Raw genomic sequence first — 23,063 nt, forward strand, 5'->3', positions numbered from 1 at the left:
TACTTTTGGACTGCAAAAAAGTTATTGGGAGACCCAGGAGGCAAGTGATGGTGAAGTGCTTATGGGACACCTCATTCTATGAGAGGGTGCTCTCTGAAGATGGCATCCTGCTATAGCCCTCATCATTCTAGTGTCTGAATACCTCAGAAGCATTAAAAATGTATCTTCACAATGTCCCTGTGAAGTAGGGAAGGTACTGTCCCTGTTTTGTAGATGGGAGAACTGAGGCACAGTGAGATTAAGGCTGGGATTTTCAAAGGTGCCTGAGGGAGTTAGGTTCAACAGGAGCTGGGTGTCTGACTCTGTTGCACTCCTTTGAAAATTGCAGCCTAAATGACATGCCTGTGATCAGACAGGACATCTGTGGCAGAGTTTGCATCTGTCAGGAGTCCTGGATGTTTGGGAGCATTGCTGAGCTGAAAAGCCTTTAGGGTCTTGTCGGTGGAGTTGGGATTGATGGATTGAGTTCAAGGGCAGCTGTGGCTCACTGGACTCTATGAAGCCCAACCTGGAGCATTTAGGGAATATAAAGAGTGGTTAGGCTGCTAGGAGTGGCTCACCTGCCACACAAGATGGAAGTTTCCTCTCCAGTATTTTGATTTTGTCATGTTCAGAAGACCTTTTTTTGGTTTTTCATTTTGGACCAGGAAGGGGCTTAGGGACTGTGTCTATTTTCAATCATATGAGGACTTTAGTCCTTCCTAAATGGAGAAGATTCAAAACCTGCAGTTGGGTAAACTGTTGAAGATATTACTGTGCTGTAAGGTCATTTCTAGGGAACAGATAAAAGAAAGTCTATGAGTCTTAGTCTATGAATTGACGAGAAAGTAACCTTGGTGGGGCAGGAGAGTTTAGCAAGCCAAGCCAGAGCCCTGGACCTCAGGTTGGAACTCCACAGTGTAGGGCAGTTTGTAGGTCCCTTCTTTCTTACACTGGGAGACAATAGGTAGCATTTGCGCCCAGATATCCTGAGTGCCTTAACTTATATATATGGTGGTGGTGGGGAAACACATACTCAGCAATACGTTAATGATACTTTATTCCACCACTGGAGACAGGTTTAAAATTCATGTTGGGCAGGGAAACTGGTTAATTTCATTTCTACTCTCTACTGGATGTGGATCCATAGGAAAACACCATTACAAAATTCCAGTTCAGAAGTAGATGAGAACTGGAAATGAATGTGTACTGTACTTAGGCTGTGATGTAAAACATGACTGAGAAAAATGGTCACCATCTATCAGACTATGATCCTATGGAAAATTTTTAAAACTTTTGCTATTCTTCTATTTAGTATCTTAAGTGAGGCATGGGGAGTTACCTATATAATCACCCACATGTCGAATGAGAATATGTTTTACATTGGAACTGGAACTTTGAGCAGAAACTGACAAAGGGCTACTAGGATGATCCGAGGAATGGAAAACTTGTCTTATGAAAGGAGACTCAAGGAGCTTGGCTTGTTTAGCCTAACTAAAAGAAGGTTGAGGGGAGATATGATTGCTCTCTATAAATATATCAGAGGGATAAATACCGGAGAGGGAGAGGAATTATTTAAGCTCAGTACCAATGTTGACACAAGAACAAATGGATATAAACTGGCCACCAGGAAGTTTAGACTTGAAATTAGACGAAGGTTTCTAACCATCGGAGTGAAGTTTTGGAATAGCCTTCCAAGGGAAGCAGTGGGGGCAAAAGATCTATCTGGCTTTAAGATTAAACTCGATAAGTTTATGGAGGAGATGCTATGATGGGATAACATGATTTTGGTAATTAAATATTCATGGTAAATAGGCCTAATGGCCTGTGATGGGATGTTAGATGGGGTGGGATCTGAGTTACCCAGGAAAGAATTTTCTGTAGTATCTGGCTGGTGAATCTTGCCTATATGCTCAGGGTTTAGCTAATCGCCATCTTTGGGGTCGGGAAGGAATTTTCCTCCAGGGCAGATTGGGCAGAGGCCCTGGAGGTTTTTTGCCTTCCTCTGTAGCATGGGGCATGGGTCACTTGCTGGAGGATTCTCTGCTCCTTGAAGTCTTTAAACCACGATTTGAGGACTTCAATAGCTCAGACATAGGTGAGAGGTTTTTCGCAGGAGTGGATGGGTGAAATTCTGTGGCCTGCATTGTGCAGGAGGGCAGACTAGATGATCATAATGGTCCCTTCTGACCTTAGTATCTATGATCTATGATTTAATTATGTCAAACTATGTTGTGTTTTTTGTGATGCAGAAAAATATTCTTTTAGAACCAGTGAAAAAAAACAGTAAACACATTTTATGTTTGATCTGAAGTGAGATTGAAGCAATAGAGCAAATTCCATTCTGCACAGCAATAAATCTTGAACAAACATTTTGTAGTTATTACAAGAAACAAATATTTTCATTGATAAATGGAAAACAAAACACAACACCCCCCCCCGCCCGCCCAAAACCTATTTCAGGCATCCCAGAAGAAAATTCTAGAATATATTATGATAAACTAGGACAGATGGTCACTTTACAAAGATGGCATTAAAAGTATGTTTGGGATTTCTGTCAAGAGGTGCTATGTGTTTTCAGACCTTGTTTGATTCTTATGCCAAGCCCCTTGAGTTTTCTTTTCAGACTCAGTCTTGTCTTCACAAAAGAATCATTTTAACCCATGTTTTCCTCTTCATTTTACTTCCTTCCACTGAAGGTCTTGTGCCTCCCTGTGAAGTTGGTGGTCTCAGTGAAGAGCCATTCTTTCACTTTTCTGCCAGATAGCCACTCTCACAACCGTTGCCTGGCCACTCCAGAAGAAAGACAGGAGGCAATGGATGTGATGTAAATTAGGCCACAGTTTTATTCACATAAAATATGTGGGAGTATTGGGCAACAAATAGCATGGTGCAGGAAGAAGGGGGATCGGTTCCCCACTGTTCCAGAGGTATGAGTTCCAAGCTCTTTTCCTCACCTCCTTTAATGGGGGTTATGAAGAGGAGGCTCTATCTCCCCATGGTATGAAATGCAGGAGCTCCAACCCCCCTTACTCAGCTCTCTTAGGGATGCTTTCCTTCAAATCCTTTTCCAATTCATTTTATTAACTATATTCCTTCCATACCAACTACCCGTGCTAACCTGATCCTGGTACAAGAGGGCCTCCTAACTCTTCCGGTTAGCAGGAAGGACGATGCAGTGACTTTCTCCTGACCTGGCCCCAACTGCTTCCTGCCCTTTCTGTACATCCCCAGAAACTTTCCTCCTGTCCCCACCTCTTGTAAGAAGCTTTTTAAAGTGGCAATGCCACTTTTCTTCTAACTAGTCAGACAAAGATCCCCTTGCGTGAAGGTTGCAGTCGGTACATTTTAGCGAGAATTTAGTCCTTGCACTTAAAATGAATTCAGAGTTTCATCTGGAAAAAGACATTCCTTCCTTCCTTAGTAATCCCAAGAAGCCTAAAGATCAGGAGATAGGGGAGATGGATATAAAGAAAAAGGAGTGATCCAGCACAACAAAGGGAACTGTGCTGCTTTATGAACAAAACATCTTAAAACATTTTCTAACATGCACAACAGGGACTTATGCAGCAAATATTCCAAGCTGACAGTGACCTCGCCAGCGTTACAGGGGTAATATTTTCACTAAGATGAACTGTTTTTGTTAGGCATAGACATACTTTCTATCAGCATCAAGCATCTGCTTTTTCTCTCTCTTCTATATTGTAAAAAGATTTATTGTAGCCAGTACAGAAAAACCCCAATTCTCCACTTGTGTATGAATTCTCATATTTACCTCTTGTAGCATAATAGGTCAGCTATGCGGCTCAGGCTCTGGCACCCAGTTGCTTTTTTTTATCCTTTCAAAGACTCCAGAGCCAAAATACATTATTGCTAGTATTCAGTGACATTCTGCACTGGAAGGTTTAAAATTTATTTTCCTGTCTTTGCATGAAAAGTTTTAGAGTGGGTAGTAACTCCAAGAGCACAAGTTCGGAAAGCAGTATATTTTGGTCCTGATCCTTTAACTGACTCTGTGCAGAAAGAACGCTGTTCCCATATGGATCTTTGGTATCTGCCTGTATGGAGCCAGTTGCAGGATCAGGAACTAATTTTCTCTGCTAATTTGTGCTAATAGCCAACATACCAATTTTGGTTCATGAACTTCCAGCTCTACATCTCCTGTTTTTAACCATAATAATTTCAACCCACTCTTTGAATCATATCAACTTGGTCATTTTGTTAAGACTAATTCAGTTATTCTGTCTCCCTTTTGTACCTTTTACCATCAATATTTGTTGTTACAGATTATTGTAACATCTTGTGAACTTTTACATACTTTTTTTTTACAGTTGAGTTCACAATTTGGATAAATTTTCAGGCCCAATTGTTGCATGTCCTCCACCCTCTTGAATCTTTCCTCAGAAAAGCAGAATACCGCTATTCACGCTGCCCAAGAAATAGTTTTACCTTTTATTTGTCCCAGTCTTCAGTAACAGCAGGACAAATTGTGGCATAAAATACATGGTAGAAAAACCATCAAAGATATACCTGAACAGAACTGATCCATTCAAGAAATCTTTCTTAATCATAATATATTTTCATTTGAAATGTCTGTGCATGAAGATATGAGTCTTCTATAACATGATGGATAAAATGCTGAATTACTGAAGCATATGCAACAACAGAAAAATCTGTTTTCCAAAGGGGTTCAAAATTCATTCAAGATGCTTCATGACAAGCTTGATAGGACACAGGGCACCACAGAAGAAATCTGCAAGGATGTTACCTGGTCCTCTGTCAACATCTTCATTAAGTGATACAGGCTTGGTATATTTTGATGTGCAGAAGCAAACTTTGGCAGCAAGTGTTCCATATGGCGGTGCCTAAGTTACTGACTTCATCACTTTCTGTGAGACCGGGAAAACCTATAACTGCTTATCTCACCCTGTCTAATATTTCTCCTTGCTGCTTGCTGTATTCCACTAGTGCCATGTTGAGGCAGTGACAAAACCAATATGTAGAACAGATACATTTTTCAAAGTTTTCCATGTTACCACTTTAACTTTTGTTCTGGCCCTAAGAGATTTTTCTAAACTTCAAAACGAATGCTGCAAGATTGAATATAACTGAAGTCAACTCTATTTCGTGGCCTTCTAGCAAAGAATCCAGGATGCTGAATATTTTTGTAATTATGGACACATGTAAATGACTCTTGTACGTTTCAAAGTAAGAATGGAGTAGACTGGCGGAGCATGACCTCAGACATATACTAAGGTAGTATGGTACGTCTAAGTTTAGGCCTTACTAGACACTAACTTCCTGCTGTCTTGTCTGAGATAGCTGAGCTTTTAAGTTTTCAGTGAGATCAGAAAGCAACAACTAGGACATTTTAATAGTCTTGGCTTCAGTCCTTTTTATCTTGTGTTTCTGGTATAGTTGTGCTATTTGCTGCATCCTCCAAGACCTTCCTTAATTCTAGGAGGCTTATACCCTCCCCTTCAAAGTGTCAATCAAAAAGATATAAAACAAACAGTCATTTAACTATCACAATGTGTGCTAATCAGAACTGTTCAGTCATTCAGCTGGAGCCATGCTGACAGGGCTCCTGTAGCTTACAGGAAGGTACCCAGCACAGAGTGAAAGGACATGGAAAGGTATGCAACCAGGAGCTATATTATCTTTCTGTGGGGAGTTATGAGGGACTGGCTGAGGGTGTGATCCCTTCCTCCTACCCACAGTAAACCATGGACTCTATGGAGAGCTCTCAACAAGGTCAAGGGGCAGGGAAGAATGATGCTCTGGAGGCATGTGAGATTCTTTCCATATGGAATGGGAGATCCATACATGGAGGTTCTCACATGGATCTCTGGACCGTGTTTGGTCCCATACTATATTTAGCACATTGTTCCACTACATTGTTATCCAGTAGGGTGAAATGTAGTAATTATAGTTCTGAAAGGCTAAAACATTTCATTTTGCTGACTCTGATCCTTTTAAATGCTGTCTGCTTTTGAGCTGCTTTTAAGATGCGGTTTCCTCATTCCCAGATTTTGACTTTTGAATAGAACAGGTCCAGATGGAACTACTGAACAAAGTGTTGAATAGACATGTATGGAAAAACATGCATTGATTATAATTGTGTTGTGAATATCACCAGGAAATGTTCATATGAATATTATCAGTATGTATTTCAGCTTCTAATTGATCCTCTAGAGAGATCAAATTAATACCATGTCTAAGTTTGATGGGCTTTATCAATTGAGTGTCTGCTAACAGAGTAAAGAAATTAAAGGATTAAAATTGTGTGCTTGTTAAGAATCAGTATCTAAGGTCTAAAATCAATCAGCTCATAGACTGAACAATGCCATTGTGTCAAAGCGATCATTCAGGATTAGACTGATAATTTGGTAGGGAAAATTGCTGTGTATATTACATACACAAATTCAAAAACCAAAACCTACCACCTATGTGAAAAAAACATTAAGATTGCAAAATAAAATACTTAAATTATGAAATGCCGGAATAATGTTGCCCATGCAACCTTAATTCAGACACATTTTGCATATCCTATATCATTTTTAATTATATGACATGCTATTTTTTCTACATGACCTGTGCCTCATTCAGTGCAGAGGAAGGACCATGCTCGCTGAGTGGGTAGTTAGTTATTTTTATTGTCCTTATTTAGTGTATGGCCCTATGTTTTATTTACTGCAAACCACCTCTGCCATCTAACCTAACAGAATAACTGATAGTAGCAGTAGATTGTCCAAGACTAAGCGAACCCAGTTTTTTCAATCTTCCCTCATAGGTCATGTTTTCTAGATCTTTAATCACTTTTGTTGCTCTTCTCTGGACCTTCTCCAATTTGTCCACATCTTTCCTGAAATGTGGCACCCAGAACTGGACACCATATTTCAGTTCAGGCCTAATCAGCACGGAGTAGAGCGGAAGAATTACTTCTCATGTCATGCTTACGAAACTCCTGCTAATACATCCCAGAATGATGTTTGCTTTTTTGAAACAGTGTTACACTGTTGACTCGTATTTAGATTGTGATCCACTGTGACCCCCAGATCCCTTTTTGCAGTACTCCTTCCTGGCCAGTCATTTCCCATTTTGTATTTGTGCAACTGATTGTTCCTTCCTAAGTAGAGTACTTTGCATTTGTCCTTTTTGAATTTCATCAACGCAAGACAGTATCAAAAGCCTTACTAAAGTCAATTGTACCACATCTACTGCTTCCCCCCATCCACAAGGCTTGTTACCCTGTCAAAGAAAGCTGTTGGTTCGTTTGACATGATTTGTTCTTAACAAATCCATGCTGTTACTTATCACCTTATTATCTTCTAGGTGTTTGCAAATTGATTGCTTAATTATTTGCTCCTTTATCTTTCTGGGTGCTGAAGTTAAGTTGACTGGTCTATAATTCCCTGGGTTGTCCTTATTTCCCTTTTATTAGATCTCTCCTGTCTTCCATGACTTTTCAAAGATAATTGCTAATGGCTCAGATACTTCCTAAGGCAGCTCCTTGAGTATTCTAGGATGTATTTCATCAGGCCCTGGTGACTTGAAGACATCTAACTTGTCTAAGTAATTTTTAACTTGTTCTTTCCCTATTTTAGCCTCTGATCCTACCGCATTATTACTGTCATTCACTGTGCTAGATATGCAGTTGCTACTAACCTTTTTGGTAAAAACTGAAACAAAAAAGTCATTAGCACTTCTGCCATTTCCATATTTTCTGTTATTGTTCCCCCCCCCCATTGAGTAACAGGACTACCCTGTTCTTAGTCTTCCTCTTGCTTCTAATGTATTTGTAGAATGTGTTCTTGTTATCCTTTATGTCTCTAGCTAATTTAATCTTGCTTTGTGCCTTGACTTTTCTAATTTTGTCGCTATGTACTTGTGTTATTTGTTCATATTCATCCTTTGTAATTTGACCTAGTTTTCACTTTGTGTAGTACTCTCTTTTTTGAGTTTCAGATAATTGAAGATCTCCTGGTTAAGTCAGGATGGTCTCTTGACATACTTTCTATCTTTCATATGCAGTAGGATAGTTTGCTCCTGTGCCCTTAATAATGTCTCTTTGAAAACCTGCCAACTCTCTCGTACTGTTTTTCCTCTCAGACTTGCTCTTCAAGGGATCTTACCTGTCAACTCCCTGAGTTTGCTAAAGTTTGTTTTTGATATCAATTATCTATATTGTGCTCTTTTCCTCCTACTGTTTCTTAGAACCATGAACTCTATCATTTCATGATCACTTTCACGTAAGCTGCCTTCTACTTTCAAATTCTCAACCAATTCTTCCCTATTTGTCAAAATCAAATCGAGAACATCCTCTCCTTGGTAATTTTTTCCACCTTTTGAAATACAAAATTCTCTCCAATACATTCCAATAAGAGTTGGATAATCTGTGCCCTGCTGTATTATTTTCCCAACAGATGTCTGGGTAGTTGAAGTACCCCATCACCACCAAGTCCTGTGCTTTTGATGATTTTGTTAGTTGTTTAAAAAAAATCTCATCCACCTCTTCTTCCTGGTTAGGTGGTCTGTAGTAGATCCCTACCATGACATCACCTTTGTTTTTTACCCCTTTTATGCTTACCCAGAGACTTTCAACAAGTTTGTCTCTCCTATTTCCATCTCAATCTCAGTTCAAGTGTATACATTTTTAATATGTAAGGCAATACCTTCTCCCTTTTCACCTACCTGTCCTTCCTGAGCAAGCTGTGCCCTTCCAGTCATGCATATTATCTCACCAACTTGTGATGGCAACTGTGTCATAATTGTGTTTATTAACTAGCATTTCAAATTCTTCCTGCTTATTCCCCATACTTCTCACATTAGTAAACAGATATCTAAGATACTGATTTGATTTCCTTCCTATGTTCTCTCTTTTTTTCTCTCCCTTATCCCTGCTATAATAGCCCATGCTCCACCCAGATTCTAACCCTTCTCCCATGTCTCCATATTTTGGACTTACCTGTGGGCTTTTGTCACCTCAACCCATCGAATCTAGTGTTAAGCCCTCCTCACTAGGTTAGCCAGTCTGTATCCACGTATGCTCTTCCCTTTCCTCAGTAAGTGGACTCCAGCTCTGCTTATTAGTCCTTCCCAGAACAGCATCCCATGGTCAAGGAAGCCAAAGCCTTTCTGTTGACACCATCTTCACAGCTAAATATTCACCTCCAAGGTGCATCTGTCTGTGCCTGGACCCCTATCTGACTGGAAGGATCAAAGAGAACACCACCTGCAAGCCCAACTCCTGGACCCTTATTCCCAAAGCCCTCTAGTCACTTCTGATCTGCTCAGGGTCATACCTCACGGAATCATTAGTGCCCACATGGATGAATAGCCTGGGGTAGTAGTCAGAGGCTGGATGATCCTCGACAATTCCTCTGTAACATCTCTGATATGGGCGTCTGGCAGGAAGCATACCTCCCATCAGGACAAAAGATGGGTGCCTCTGTGTCCCTCAGAGAGTCACCAACCACCACTCCCCTACATTTCCTCCTGGGAGTGGTGGCTGCAAGCATCGGTGGGTACGTGGCTTCTCGTCCACCTTTTGGGGCTGATTCCTCATTGCCAGGGCAAAGTAGCAATTCTTCATCACTATCGTGTGTAGGTTGGGAATAAGGATGGAGCACTGTCTGCTGCCTGAAGTAACTAGTAGCCAGTGTCCTCTCTGTGACGTAGTCATCTCCTCCTACCTGTGTGGCATGAAAGAAGTCCTCTCTAGCTGGGTAGCTTCCTTAGCCTTGGACGTCTCCATATGAATATGCTCAATGGGCATATGAATATCCTCGTGCGCATTCCTCAAGCCACCTCTTCCTGTAACTCTTCCACCTGCTGCCTGAGAGATTCCACCAGCAGACACCTTTCACACTGAATGGTCCGTCCCCGCCCCAAGTCTGGCTTTCTGAGAGTGGGAAATGCAGGCCACAGTCTCTGCAAATCCACACCAGCTTTTGAGTAGAGGCATCCATGGTCAGGTTCTTTGTCTGGATACAAGTGCAGCTGGAGGAGACAGGAGCAGTGTTGGCACTGGTGATGCAGCCCTTTCCCAACCACAGCGATTATATTACGACTCCCTCTTACGAACTCCCCTGTTCGCTAGCTCGTTTAACCTCTGGCTTTTAAGGCCTTTTCTCCTAGATCAATCCTTCCCCCTTGTTAATCACACAGGGGAGGGTGATCACAAGGCTGATTGAGGCTGATCAAAGATTATCAGGGATGATCCAGGGAACAAAGGTGCAAACAGTGGCCAAACCCACAATCCCAGCTGAGCCTGTAACTTTAAGTAACCTGAAAGAGAGAGAGAAAAATTCAAACAGCCAAAAACCAAACAGCCAAACAAGCTCATTCGCATCTTGTGCATTCAACAGGAAGATCGCCTTCTTTCCTTCTCAAACTCCCCTGTTTGCATTCCCCTGTTCGCTAGGTCAGTATTTCAGTCAGGATCCCTCCCCAGTCCAAAGCTGTTTCCTTTGTTCTTCAGGTGTTGTGGATGCCATGGGTAGAGAGAAAGGGAGGAATAATTTAGGGCATGTGTTCTCCCTTCTGATAGCTCTTTCTTTGAAAAGCATCTTCAGGTGGGGTTCAGGAGACAGAAGGTCTGTGTGGACAGGAACCCCAAGCTGTTTCTTTGTCAAGATGTAGATTTTTCGCCCACACACTCCTTCCTGCCAAAGAGTGGCATTTAACCAGGTGATGGTCTGTTTGATTTAGTTGACACCTGGCTGACGCGTCAGCTGGCCTTTTGTCTCAGGATCTGGTTTGTGGCTGTTCCCTAGACTTTGAACATGTCTTAGTAATACCACACAGAGGAATCTTATAACTTTATATACAATATTGCCACACATTTTACCAGGACAATAATGATCAGCAAATTGAGTTTTGAAATGACACCTCACAAGGCATTCTTTGTACAAAATTTATCATCCCATGAAAGGGATGAACAGGGGTACAGACCATCAGAGAGTCTTTCAAGAAACAAGAGGCTAGAGCTGATGAAGAAGTGAAACCAAAAATTAATATCTCCTTATTGTCACCATATGAGGGCTGTAATGCCTCCCCCACCTTCTGATAATTTCAAACTATTTTAGGACCTTATGAAAAAGATCCCCTTAGAGGAGATTTAGGAATGTCAGCAAAAGCTTTTAGACATTCTTCCCATGACAGCTTCTGGTCAACTGGCCTTGCAGGTGAATGAGGTTCTACTTAAACCTGTTAAGACCATCTGCCAGCCCTAAGTCACCATACTGCCTGCATGTGAACGATTAGACAAAAGGTATTATGTTCCAACAAAAAACTCTGAATTTTTGTTTACCCATCCTTCTCCTGGTTCTTTGCTTGTTGATGCCATCAACAAGAGTGGCAGGCAACATCATTCAAAAACAACATTTTCCCAGAAAGACCAAAAATGTTTATAGTTCTATGGTCACAAGGGTTATTCCTCTGCAATGCTGCAGCTTAGCATTGCAAATTACCAGACACAGATTGCAAAATATTATCACATGTACTACAGCAAATTTAATTTATTTGTTTGAACATTCAGAACAATTTCATTGGGGAGGGACAGCTCCTAACAATGACTTAGTTACAAGCCTCCCTAGATGACAGCCTAGACTGTTTTTGCAGCTGTTGTCATATGTCAAGCATCTTGGCTGCAATCCTCAGGATTCCCCAGTGAGGTCCAAGGCGTAGTAGAAGACCTTCCTTTTGATGGTCTTAAGCTCTTCATCAAGTGAACTGGTGGGTCCTTGCACACCATTAGGACTCGAGTGCACACTCTGGTCTCTTGGGATTTATACACGTTCAAACAAAAAAAATGCAGATTTCAGATGCCTCAGAGATCCAGAACAGGCCAATTCTCTAACTCCCATAGGTCTGCTGAACCAGCCAAGAAGAGACCGAGGCTTCAGAAAAGGGAGCAGTCTACCACATCCACTACTGCCACCCAGATTTCCTCATTACTAAAACATCAATTTTGATGTTTTGATTGACGGTTCAGAATAGTCCCATCATCAGAATCTGCTGTTGTGTTACTCTATCCACTTCCTCCTACCTTTTGGAGACCATCTCTCCTGCTTTCAACCTTCATGACAACAGACTGTGTTCAACCAATGGATATTGGACATTAAAACAACAGGTAATTTGTGTATACATAATAGCCAATAGGGATTTAGTCAAATAAATTTTTTTTGCACTTTCTGTTTATGAAGGCAGCAAAAAGGTCCACTTCTGAGAAATCCCATGTTAAAAAAAAGTCTGCTGATTGTCTAGTTTCCACTTGTAGTCCTGTTCAGAAGGTCTCCCAGACTTTCTTTTGTGGACAGGTCTGAAGGTTCCACTGCTCCGACCCAAATACTTTCAAGTGAGTTTCCAGGTATTTCCTCTCTTAGTATGAGGCTGTTAATATTCAACCACCTCCTAAAATAATAGCCCAGTCTACAGGATCTGTCTACTTTCATGAAGTGGACCTTTTTGCTGCCACCATCAATAGAAAGTGCAATACATAATATTAAAAAAATTACAAATTGCAGAAATTTGCAGAGCTGTTGTTTGAACTTCCATTCATACCTTTTCCAAACATTACACTCTAGTACGTGCCTCCAAAGCAGGCATGGCTCTTGGGACTGCAGTTCTGTCATTAGTCTTATACGCCTCTCTGAAGCTTTTACCTCCGTGAAGGGAAACTGCTTGGTTGTCACCTCAAGTGGAGCACCCATAGGGATATTACTCTAAGAAGGAGGAGCAGTTGCTTACTTTGTACAAAAACTGAAGTTCTTCAAGATGTTTGTCCCTCTCAGAGCTCCACTACCCACTCGTCTTCCTCCCTGCTTCCAATACTTGTCTCAGAAGACTTTGCAGTAGAGAAAGAACTGATGGCAATTTACTTGTGTGGCTAAATATATCTTTGGTACGGGACATGAGGTGGTCTAGAGTGCATGTATAGACCAAACTGCTACCAAGACTCTCCAATCAAAGGTGCATAGGGCACATGTTCACCTGAAATGGAACACCCACAGGGACAAACATCTCACCCTCCAGTTCTGTACAAAATAAATAACCTCTCCTTGTCATATAATAATCCACAGTGGGGAAGTTCCTTCTATATCTCTGAGTATCAGCAAGCTTTTTAATAAATGAACATTCCCTCGAACTCAGCATAAATTGCTACATTTTAATTTGACTAAATCCCTATTAGCTATTATGTGAACACAAATTATTCAAAGATTATAATAAAGCTATACCTCTTGATAGGTACCTCAGAAAACAAGAACAAAATAATGTTTTTGACAATAAGAATGATATGCTATCTCAACAAATAGCCTGTTAATATTTTTTTTCTGGGTAAGTGTAGTGTTTTTGCTAGGCTGAACTGAAAGTAAAAATAGAACATTTATTTTAATAGATACTCGTGATTAGGGTTTTAGGATCTCAGCTTTTGAAGTGTTACCTGATTACTTCAGTTATCGTACCATACCAGGCTGTGTTTTCAAGCAATGAAAATAAATACAAGCCTCCACAAATAATTGCCATTCAAGTATATAGACATTTTCAGAATGAAATAACATCACATATATTTTTGTTTCTGAATTCCCATCTCCTTTCAAGTTACTCATGCTTTCTCTGAAATGCATTGGAATTGATACACCATCTCTGAGTCTAAATGTACACTGACAAAATTATTGTTCCCTTAGATAACAATGCAGAGTAATAACTGTGAATTCAGAGTGCTACTATTATCATAACTATTAGAATGAAAACATAAGCTCTGCCAAGCAATGTTGTTCATATAATAGCAATTTAAGTTGGATGGCAGAAATCTCATATCCCAAATTATTTGAGGATTTATTGATCTCTGCAATTTTATTTTGATCATGACATAAATAATCTTTTTATCACAACCCCGCCCCGAAAGTTAGGATAGTTTTTTCTGAAGTACTATAAAATTAGTTTTATGCCATCTATCTGCACCCACAATGATGTTTGTTTGAAGTTTGTTAGAACTGTGCTTACTGACCTAAGATCCATATTACCTTAAGATTAATTGAGAACATAAATGGAGAAGCTGACAACCTGGAACCTTGACTTCTTAAAATTGCTGACCCAATTACTGCTAAACCCTTTGCTGACATGTTAATATGTCTCTTTAAACTTGTAAATTACCACCATTTGGGGTTGTCCTGGAGTTAGTCCATTGGATAAAGGAAGAAGTAAGTTTAATTTAAATAATTATTGACCTGTTTTGACCTGTTCATTTCACTTGCACTGCTCTTCTCAAGGTAAGCAATTATATTTTATAGCATGGTAATCAATGTACAGGGACTATCTTTATTGATTTAACTAAGGCCTTTGATCTGGTAATCACCAACTATTGCTATCTAGATTGGCCTCAACTATATTAGGTACATCCACAGTTCTCTGATTGTTAAAATGAACAAAATCAAGAAATTGTATTTAACAGTGTTAACTAAAGTTAAAGATTTGTGGAAGCCCTTACAAGAAATTTTGAAGTCCTTCTCAATAATTCTAAACAGTTATTTTATGCAGTAGACACAAACATTACAGTCTTACAGTAATATTTTTGGGGTCTGGAAAGTGAACTACTTTTTCATCTAGTGCGAGACTGGGTTGAATTTTTTACCTGTCCTCCCTAAGCATGTCATTCAGTGGATAAACAGATGGCTTTGGTGTGTATAGCTGGCATTTGAGCACATTTCACACATGCCAGATTTATAAGCAAAAAAGAATAAGAATCCATTGCTTTAAATATTCACACTCTCACACAAACAAGCACACCATAATACTTTTGTGTGGTATTAGGGTTTAAGAAACCCTGTTTATTATTTTGTACTCCATATTTACATGGCTCTGTGCTCCTGGATTCTGGCTTGGAATGTAGGCAGAAGTGCGAACTTATAAGGAAACAGTTTTTATGGTATTTCCATCCCTAACTGAAAACTCCCAAGGAAACATGATTTCTTAAGGTTCTCACACCAATTCTGCAGCCCATCAAAGTCCAAGTGATCTTAAGAAGTGTTTGGCATCTATCATGCTCAAGTGGTGCCCATTTGTGGGGTCTCAGAGCACCTCTCAATAAACTCATAACAGTCCAATAATTTTAATTTTCTCCTTCTCTCGTTCTCCCCTCCTGTACCTTTTCTCTTTCTCTCTTCCTTCTTGCCTTTGCCTCTTTTTCATCTTGTTTCTGTTCCTCCTCCTCCTCCTTTGTTTTGATTTGTGTTTCTCGGAGGGCTGAGGTGAGTGATTTTTTCACTTTGCTTAGAAAGCTGTGAGGTTTGTGGTCATTATGATCTCCTCTTCTAATGAGTTCCATATCCTATGTTCTGTTTGCCAAGAAAGCTGAGTCTCCTATTCTGATGAGCCTCACCCTGGAGGTTGACAGCACTGCTGGGAGAGGTCAGCAACATAATGAGAAGGGCGCTCTCTGAGAGATCCTGAGTAAGTTTCATGGATAGTCTTTCAGGTTACTACCGAGACCTTAAATTTGACTCTGTATTCTATGGAGAATCAGTGTATTGAGCAGAGCACTGGAGTGATGTGTTCTTGGCAGTTAGTGTTAGAGAGGAGAATGGGCTGCTGCATTCTGGACTAGCTGAACTTTTTTAAAGAATTTATCTTTTAAGTGGTGAGTTGCAATAGTTTAGCTTGGAGGTCATCAAGGTGTGGATCACTATGACCAGTGCATGTTTGATAAGAAAGGGCATAGTCTTCTGATTAGTCGTAGATGGTAGAAAGCAGTTTTGTGACCACTGCCAACTAGGTGTCCAGCAGAAGTGAAATTAATGAAACCTATGAACTTGCTGATGGTCAATCACTAAATGTGATAATACAGTGGAACTAGCAATTAAGGATATCATTGCTCCTTCTTAGTTTCTAAATTTTGTGGTCTATAGTTCTGCTTTTATTTTCAATAAGACTCATACACTAGATCACAGATTTGTTTTAGATATGAATCCTAGTATTCCCCAATATCTTGTTCTTGATGACCATAGTGTGATTGCTTGTTTAAAAGGCATCTTGTTTTTTCAGTCCACGTTTGTACCCTTCTGAGGTGTTGCTTCCATTCTTTACTTGAATGACTCTTCTATTAAGTCATCTATCTAGAAGCACTGTCTCTTTGTAATATCCAATATTGTTAATAGCTTTAATTGTGCATGCACTCAGTACTGCAAATCACTTAATCTCAGTCTTTGTTATTCAATCAAGAGCCTGATTGTCTTTTAAGACTGGCAAGGATCCCACTTCTCCAGGCAGCTATTGGCCTGTATCTTTAACAAATCGACTTTTCATAATAATGAAAAGAGTGGTACAATCAAAGCTTTTATGGTGGATTTTAAAGGAAGGGACTATAGAACCTACCCAAATGGCGTATAGACCCTTGCATTCATTTGTGGACATATTGGTGGCCTGCCATCAGCCTATTAGTGATGATTTCCAAAAATAAATAAATAAATAAAAGCTACTATAGTCACAAATAGGAGTCTTTTGGGATCCCAGTATAGCATATGACAGACTTTGGCATGATAAGCTCCTAGTGAAACTCAATGAAACAGAAATCCGTGGTATAATGTACCTCTCAATAAGAGATTTCCTATAGCAGGGGCTCTCAAACTTCATTGCCCTGTGACCCCTTTCTGACAACAAAAATTACTACACGACCCCAGGAGGGGGAACAGAAGCCTGAGCCAGCTCAAGCCCTGCTGCCCTGTGAGGGTGGGGAGCAAAGCCCAAACCCCACTGCTCTGGGTGGGAGGGCCAAAACTGAAGCCCAAAGGGGTTCAGCCTGAAGTAGGGGGGCTGTAACCTGAACCCTGCCACCCAGAGCTGAAGCCCTCGGGCTTTGGTTTTGGCCCTGGGTAGTGGGGCTTGGGCTTCAGCCCTGAGCCCCAGCAGGTCTAACCCAGCCTGATGACCCCATTAAAATGGGGTCACGACCCACTTTGGGTTCCCGACCCATAGTTTGAGAACTGCTGTCCTATAGTATCAGACAAAAGCAGTAAGGTTGAATGGTACTATTTCAAAGACAAAGCCACAGAAAATGGGAGTTTCCCAAGGTTCATTTTTAAGTCCTCTTCATTTTCTGCTGTATTCCTGTGAATGCTCAGGCGTCTTGAAGTCATCTGTATACACAATGCAGGTGATATTGCACTTCACATCACAGGTCATGAAATGGATGTATTGGAGAATGAATTGAATGAGGACTTGGAAATTGTAACTAGGTGAGCAAAGGAGCATAAATTCCATCTGAATCAGCAAAAACAAAGTCCCTCTACTTTAGGACAAATTATAGAAGGTTCAGCTACACTTCAGAATTGACATTGGATGGTGAAAGTATTGCCGTAGCGAGGAACCTGATATACCTTGGAGTGACCTTGGACTTAGAACAAAGGTTTGGACCACAAGTCAGAAAGACTGGAGCCAAAACAAAAAAGAGTTTGAATCTTCTACGATGTATTGCTGGTACCAGTTGGAGTTCATTTGTTAGAACACCAAAAACAACATATTGCATAGTTTGTCCAATACTTGAATATGCCTAACCTGTCTAGTCATATACTGCTCCCAGTAATCTTTCTAAGATTGATGTTGTGAGTCATTTGCAGCCCACATGATAATTGGAGTTATAATGTCTACTCCAACAGCAAGTTGTGAACAAGAGTCTTATAGTCAACCTCTCAGGAATCATAGAAAAGAATAGCTAATTCAGTATGGAAATCATCTTCATTCCCTATCTCAATGTCATCACTGTTTAGGTCTGATCAGAAATTGGATAATCAAATCAAGGTTGAAACAATCATCTTGTTGCAAAAAATGTGTAAAGGCTACTAAAGAAATGGAAGCATTTGATGATAAGAGTGTGTGAAGAACTGTGAATGCTCAGTAATTTCTTCACATGAACCTAGTTGCTTTAGTAAATGTCTCTGCCTTTTGAAATGTTGGTTAAAGGAACACGTGCACCTGGCCACACTACGGAAAACTGTAGAAAAGACCATTCAGCAATATCAGTCACAAGGCAAACAGATGCATATGTACATGGATGGTTCATCACACAAATCCTCCAAGAATGGTTGTGGTGTCTTCATCCAGGTGCCTAATGGAGAAAGAAAAAGAAATAACCTGAACTAGTGTTCTATCAGCTCAAATGATAGGATGAAACTGAAAGCTATTCTTATTGCACTGCAAGAAATAAACAGAAGAGGTGGAAGTTGTGATGTTTGTTGACTTGCAGGCAGGGATCCTCAGTTCCTGTAGAAGAAACCAGAACACTAACAACAATGCAATTCATAAGAAGGCTCAGACGATTGGAAAGTGAGGCAATAAATTGACTTTTCAATGGATTCCATCACATGGTGTATACGGAAGTAAGGTTACCTAGCCAAAATTGAAAGATCAGAAACTCAGGTTGGAAGGACAACAGTTGAAAATGTTGATGCCCTATCAAGAAAAATGTTAGCAAAAATAAATCTTCAAAAGATAAGATCCTCTGATATCATAGAATCATAGAAAATTAGGGTTGGAAGACACCTCAGGAGGTCCAACCCCCTGCTCAAAACATTTCAGAAAATAACATCCACTATCATGAATTGCAGTGGGGCATGCTGCAGGAATAAAAATCAGTAGAGATGAGGTCAGGCTATAGCCACTCTGCAAGAAGTGTCAGAAGCAAGCTTTAAGACCTGCCCACACTTTCAAATCTAATACTGTAAGGAAAGTGAAGCTTTTTGGATTGGACACCCTGAAACAAGACCTTACAAAGGACCCTGTATGAGTTACTGAATTCATTTTGAACTTCATGGCCTGATATGTTTATCACGGGAGAAAATAATGACAAACTGATAATCTTCAGTGTGTTGATCATAGGCTAGAGCATTGCAGGTGGGAAACCAGGGCTGAGATTGATCAACATGCTTGGAGAATCAGCATTATAAATCCAGTCTTAGGTCTTGTCTATAGCAGGGTTTCAAATTGGGTAAGTGCATCTGTGCAACTCCTGATGTTCATGGTTGTAGCATGTCTGTGCTAGAGTTGTGCATTGATGCAGCTATACCAGAGGCTAAAACTCCCATATTCAAAATAAAGCTCTGTTTTCCTGGAATTGTTGCAAGTAGCATAAATTGACCCAATTCAATATTTTGTAACAGTTCATTGTGTACACTTTTTTTATGGCTATGAGAAATGTTGACGTCATAAACTATCCACACCTGTCTTTTGTGTCCCAGCTACAAGACTTGTCCCCTCTACTATTTCAGAAATGTTTCCAGAAGCAATCTTCTTTCTTTCCTACTAAGCACCCTATGTCCATCCATTCTCTAATTATATCACAGATTGGATTGACCACTGCAGTTTTTTTTCTGGCTGTTCTTTCACAGCGTGTTGTCTATAGAAATCTTAATCTTCTTTTTCAAGTGTTGGTCCCTCTTTGTATTCCACTGTGTGTATGCTTGCGCTCCATGCACCTGAGACTGGAGGATTCTTACAAGCAGTGTCTGTTGGTTTGTGCCTGCAACCCTGTCCTCTTTGTGCTCCATACTGAGGTTATAAGTGGCATGGTGAACCGACCACCTCTCCTATTCCTTCTTACTGTCACATAGCCTGAGTCAGAACTTCCAGTGTCTGGAGCTTCTCCTTTCTTTTCAGCCTTGTCTTCAACCTGTAAATATTTCAAAATTTTATCTTTAATGTAGCAAGTGTAAATAGTTGTAATAGTATATGTGATGTTGCACTCTATATGATTTTATGAAAATATGCTAATCATAGAATCATAGAATATCAGGGTTGGAAGGGACCTCAGGAGGTCATCTAGTCCAACCCCCTTCTCAAAGCAGGACCAATCCCCAACTAAATCATCCCAGCCAGGGCTTTGTCAAGCCTGACCTTAAAAATATCTAAGGAAGGAGATTCCACCACCTCCCTAGGTAACGCATTCCAGTGTTTCACCACCCTCCTAGTGAAATTTTTTTTCCTAATATCCAACCTAAACCTCCCCCACTGCAACTTGATGAGTGTGAATATAATGTAACTGGAATATGCTTCATGCGAAAGGTCTCTTGTAAGGGTATCATTACAAAGCTTATAATCTACTGAGTGTGGTCATCCTATTTGTGTGTATGCGAAGGAACAGGAATGGACACCGTGTAAAGTCAAGCACAAAGGTTTATTACACACAGTGCTGGTGGAATGTCATTTTGCTTATCAGGCTCAGAGACACTGCAAAACAATTGATTACAATAGATTATATAGGGTACTCATTGGGCAGAGAGAAGCAACGGAGTGGGAGGTCCCGAGCCCCTGGATAGGTTCTAGCAGCAAGACAAGATAAGCACAATAAGCCAATAGTCTAAAAGATTACATAATGGCTCGGCCCATGGCTCAGGTTAACATATTGCTAATACATAGGCAATTACCCTCAAACTATTCCTATTAAAATATATAGGTTAAATCCTAATTTTTGGGGTCGAGAGGAATGAGGTAGCAGCTCTCCTGGTTGACCAACAGGTACATTCCTGGAGATTTAAAGAAAAGAAGCAGTAATAAGTATTTAACAATAACAATTGTTTATAGTTTTACCCTTGCATTTCTGTGAACTAGGATTGGCATACATCTGTGAGGGGAGGATGTCATAATCTTCTTCCTGCACCAGGGGGTTAACTTTGAGGTCCTTCTCAGTGCTTCGTGTGTCTGTAACTCGCGATAAGGGCACCCTATTACGGCTCACCATCTGGAGTTATGCTGACTCTGCTCATCGACTGTGACACACACAAGGTTGTCTGTCTACCCCAGCTTTCTCTTGGCCATATATTGTTCTTTGTTAGCTAGCCCTCATGCCCCAGATCAAACTGTGGACTCCTGGCCTATATGAAAAGTTCTTAGCAGAAACTGTGATTAAGATTTTACCACCATTAAATGGATTATGGCCCTTCAGTATGTATCATTCTTATATCTGAAACTAGAAATATGAAATATAACTCTGAGGGCCTATTGTAATTATGCAAAGTGTGGGCTATTAATGGTGGTTTGGAATCTTGATGGCTCCCATTAACCAGGACAATTGACTGTAGATGCCTCTGTTTCACTTGTAAGTCTTCCTGTATACCCATGTGTGGGCAAGTGGGTAATGAAGTCTTACAGTGACATGTGGTCATGTCACCTGAACTGGAATTCATATTTAACCTGGTCCTTTTCCATTTAGAAGGAGGGGTGGGAACCCAGAGAGGGACAAAGGATTCCAGCCTTATGGAAAAGATATATAAGGGGGTGGAACAGAACAAAGGGGGCTGCAGTCATCAGAAATCCCCTAGCTACCACCTGAGCTGGAACAAAGACTGTACCGGGGAAAGGATTAGGCCCAGACTAGGAAGGCATCCAGTCTGTGATAGAAGCTTATTGAAAGATCTCTCAGGGTGAAATTTTATATGTATTCAGTTTTCTTACTGTATTAGGCTTAGACGTGCATGTTTTGTTTTATTTTGCTTGGTAATTCACTTTGTTCTGTCTGTTATTACTTGGAACCACTTAAATCCTACTTTTTGTATTTAATAAAATCACCTTTTACTGATTAATTAACCCAGACTATGTATTAATGCCTGGGGTGGGGGCAAACAGCTGTGCATATCTCTCTATCAGTGTTATAGAGGGCAAACAGTTTGAGTTTATCCTGTATAAATTTTATACAGGGTAAAACAGATTTATTTGGGGTTTGGACCCCGTTGGGAGTTGGGTACCTGAGTGCTGGCGATAGGAGCACTTCTTAAGCTGTTTTCAGTTAAGCCTGTAGCTTTTGGGGGACATGGTTCAGACCTGGGTCTGTGTTTGTGGCAGACTAGTGGGTCTGGCACAACCAGACAGGGCTCTGAAGTCCCAAGCTGGCAGGGAAAACAGGCTCAGAAATAGTCTTGGCACATCAGGTGGCAGTCCCAAAGGGGTTTCTGTGATCCAACCTGTCACAGCGTAGTTAGTGTTTAGTTAGATTCCTCACCCTGGGAAACCCTCCCCTGTATCCTGATATGGGAATCAGACTATGCCCAGAACACCTGGCTTTAAAAACAGTCTCTCTTCTCCCAGCTCCTTCTCGGTCAGCGACAATCACCAGCACTGCCTTTACTGCCTTGTGGAAATGCATATCTTCACCAGGTGCAGTATTTGTTGTTCTTTCCCTAGCCATACCTGGCAGGTGCAGGTACACTGGCTTAAAAAACATCTAATTGAAAAGGCTATGAGACTCCAGTCAGACCCTCCCATACGTTGGTCAGAGCCAGCGAGGAGTGTGTCTCCTACCATGAGGTCTGACTTAAGAGTGATGGGAATTCACACCCACAGAAGCTCCATCAGGGTCTCATCAGCAGATCGGGGAATGGTCTCATAAACACAAGAGCAGAAAAGGGCAGATCCAACCCTGTCCAAGTTGGGCAAGTCTTTACCCACAGTCCCCAAGTACATGCTAAGTTCCAGAGCCATGATAAAAAGACTCATGAGAGTAGGTTTCTGTCATTACCAGACTCCACACTGTCAGCACTGATACCAGTGACACCATCCAGGCTGAAAGATTGAGAACTGCTGGTACTGGTAAAGAGTACCCATCAGGAACCTCAGCCACCCGTAGTACCACCACAACTCCATATGGATCCGCCAGTAAAGAACCACCTACTATGGCTCTGTCGGTACAGCCAGACAGACGCCCATGCTGTCCAGGGAGAGCAGAGAGATATATCACCCCTGAAGGCATCTTTGTTCTCCCAGACCCACTATCTTCTCGGCTATCAATATTGTCCCTCACCAGGGAGATTTTGACCCCACCAGGAGACACAGGTTATGGAGAAATCCTATCTGTTAGCCATGACTTTTCTTAGATGGAGTCATCAGCACTGCCAATTGAACCAGATCAGGCCTTTTCATCATTAGGGGAATCAGAGCCACTGGAGAAACCATTATCACCTCGTCCAAGGCAGATCAGTACAGACAGAAGGTCAAGAGCTTCCTGGAACTAACTTCTACCCCAACATCTTTCTCAGAATCCCCACAATGCACCTTTGATCCCTCTTACTGGCCCTGTTGGGGACCACAGGTCCCAT

At 40.9% G+C, this 23,063-nt stretch overlaps 1 protein-coding gene across 1 annotated transcript in view; it reads left to right on the top strand.

Annotated features, from left to right (window-relative positions):
- Positions 1 to 23,063, top strand: part of USH2A (usherin) — a 571,481-nt gene that overhangs the window by 144,866 nt on the left and 403,552 nt on the right. The gene's annotated exons all lie outside the window — the stretch shown is intronic.

Source organism: Chelonia mydas, chromosome 3, assembly GCF_015237465.2.
Source record: "Chelonia mydas isolate rCheMyd1 chromosome 3, rCheMyd1.pri.v2, whole genome shotgun sequence".
Classification (NCBI taxonomy): Eukaryota; Metazoa; Chordata; order Testudines; family Cheloniidae; genus Chelonia; species Chelonia mydas.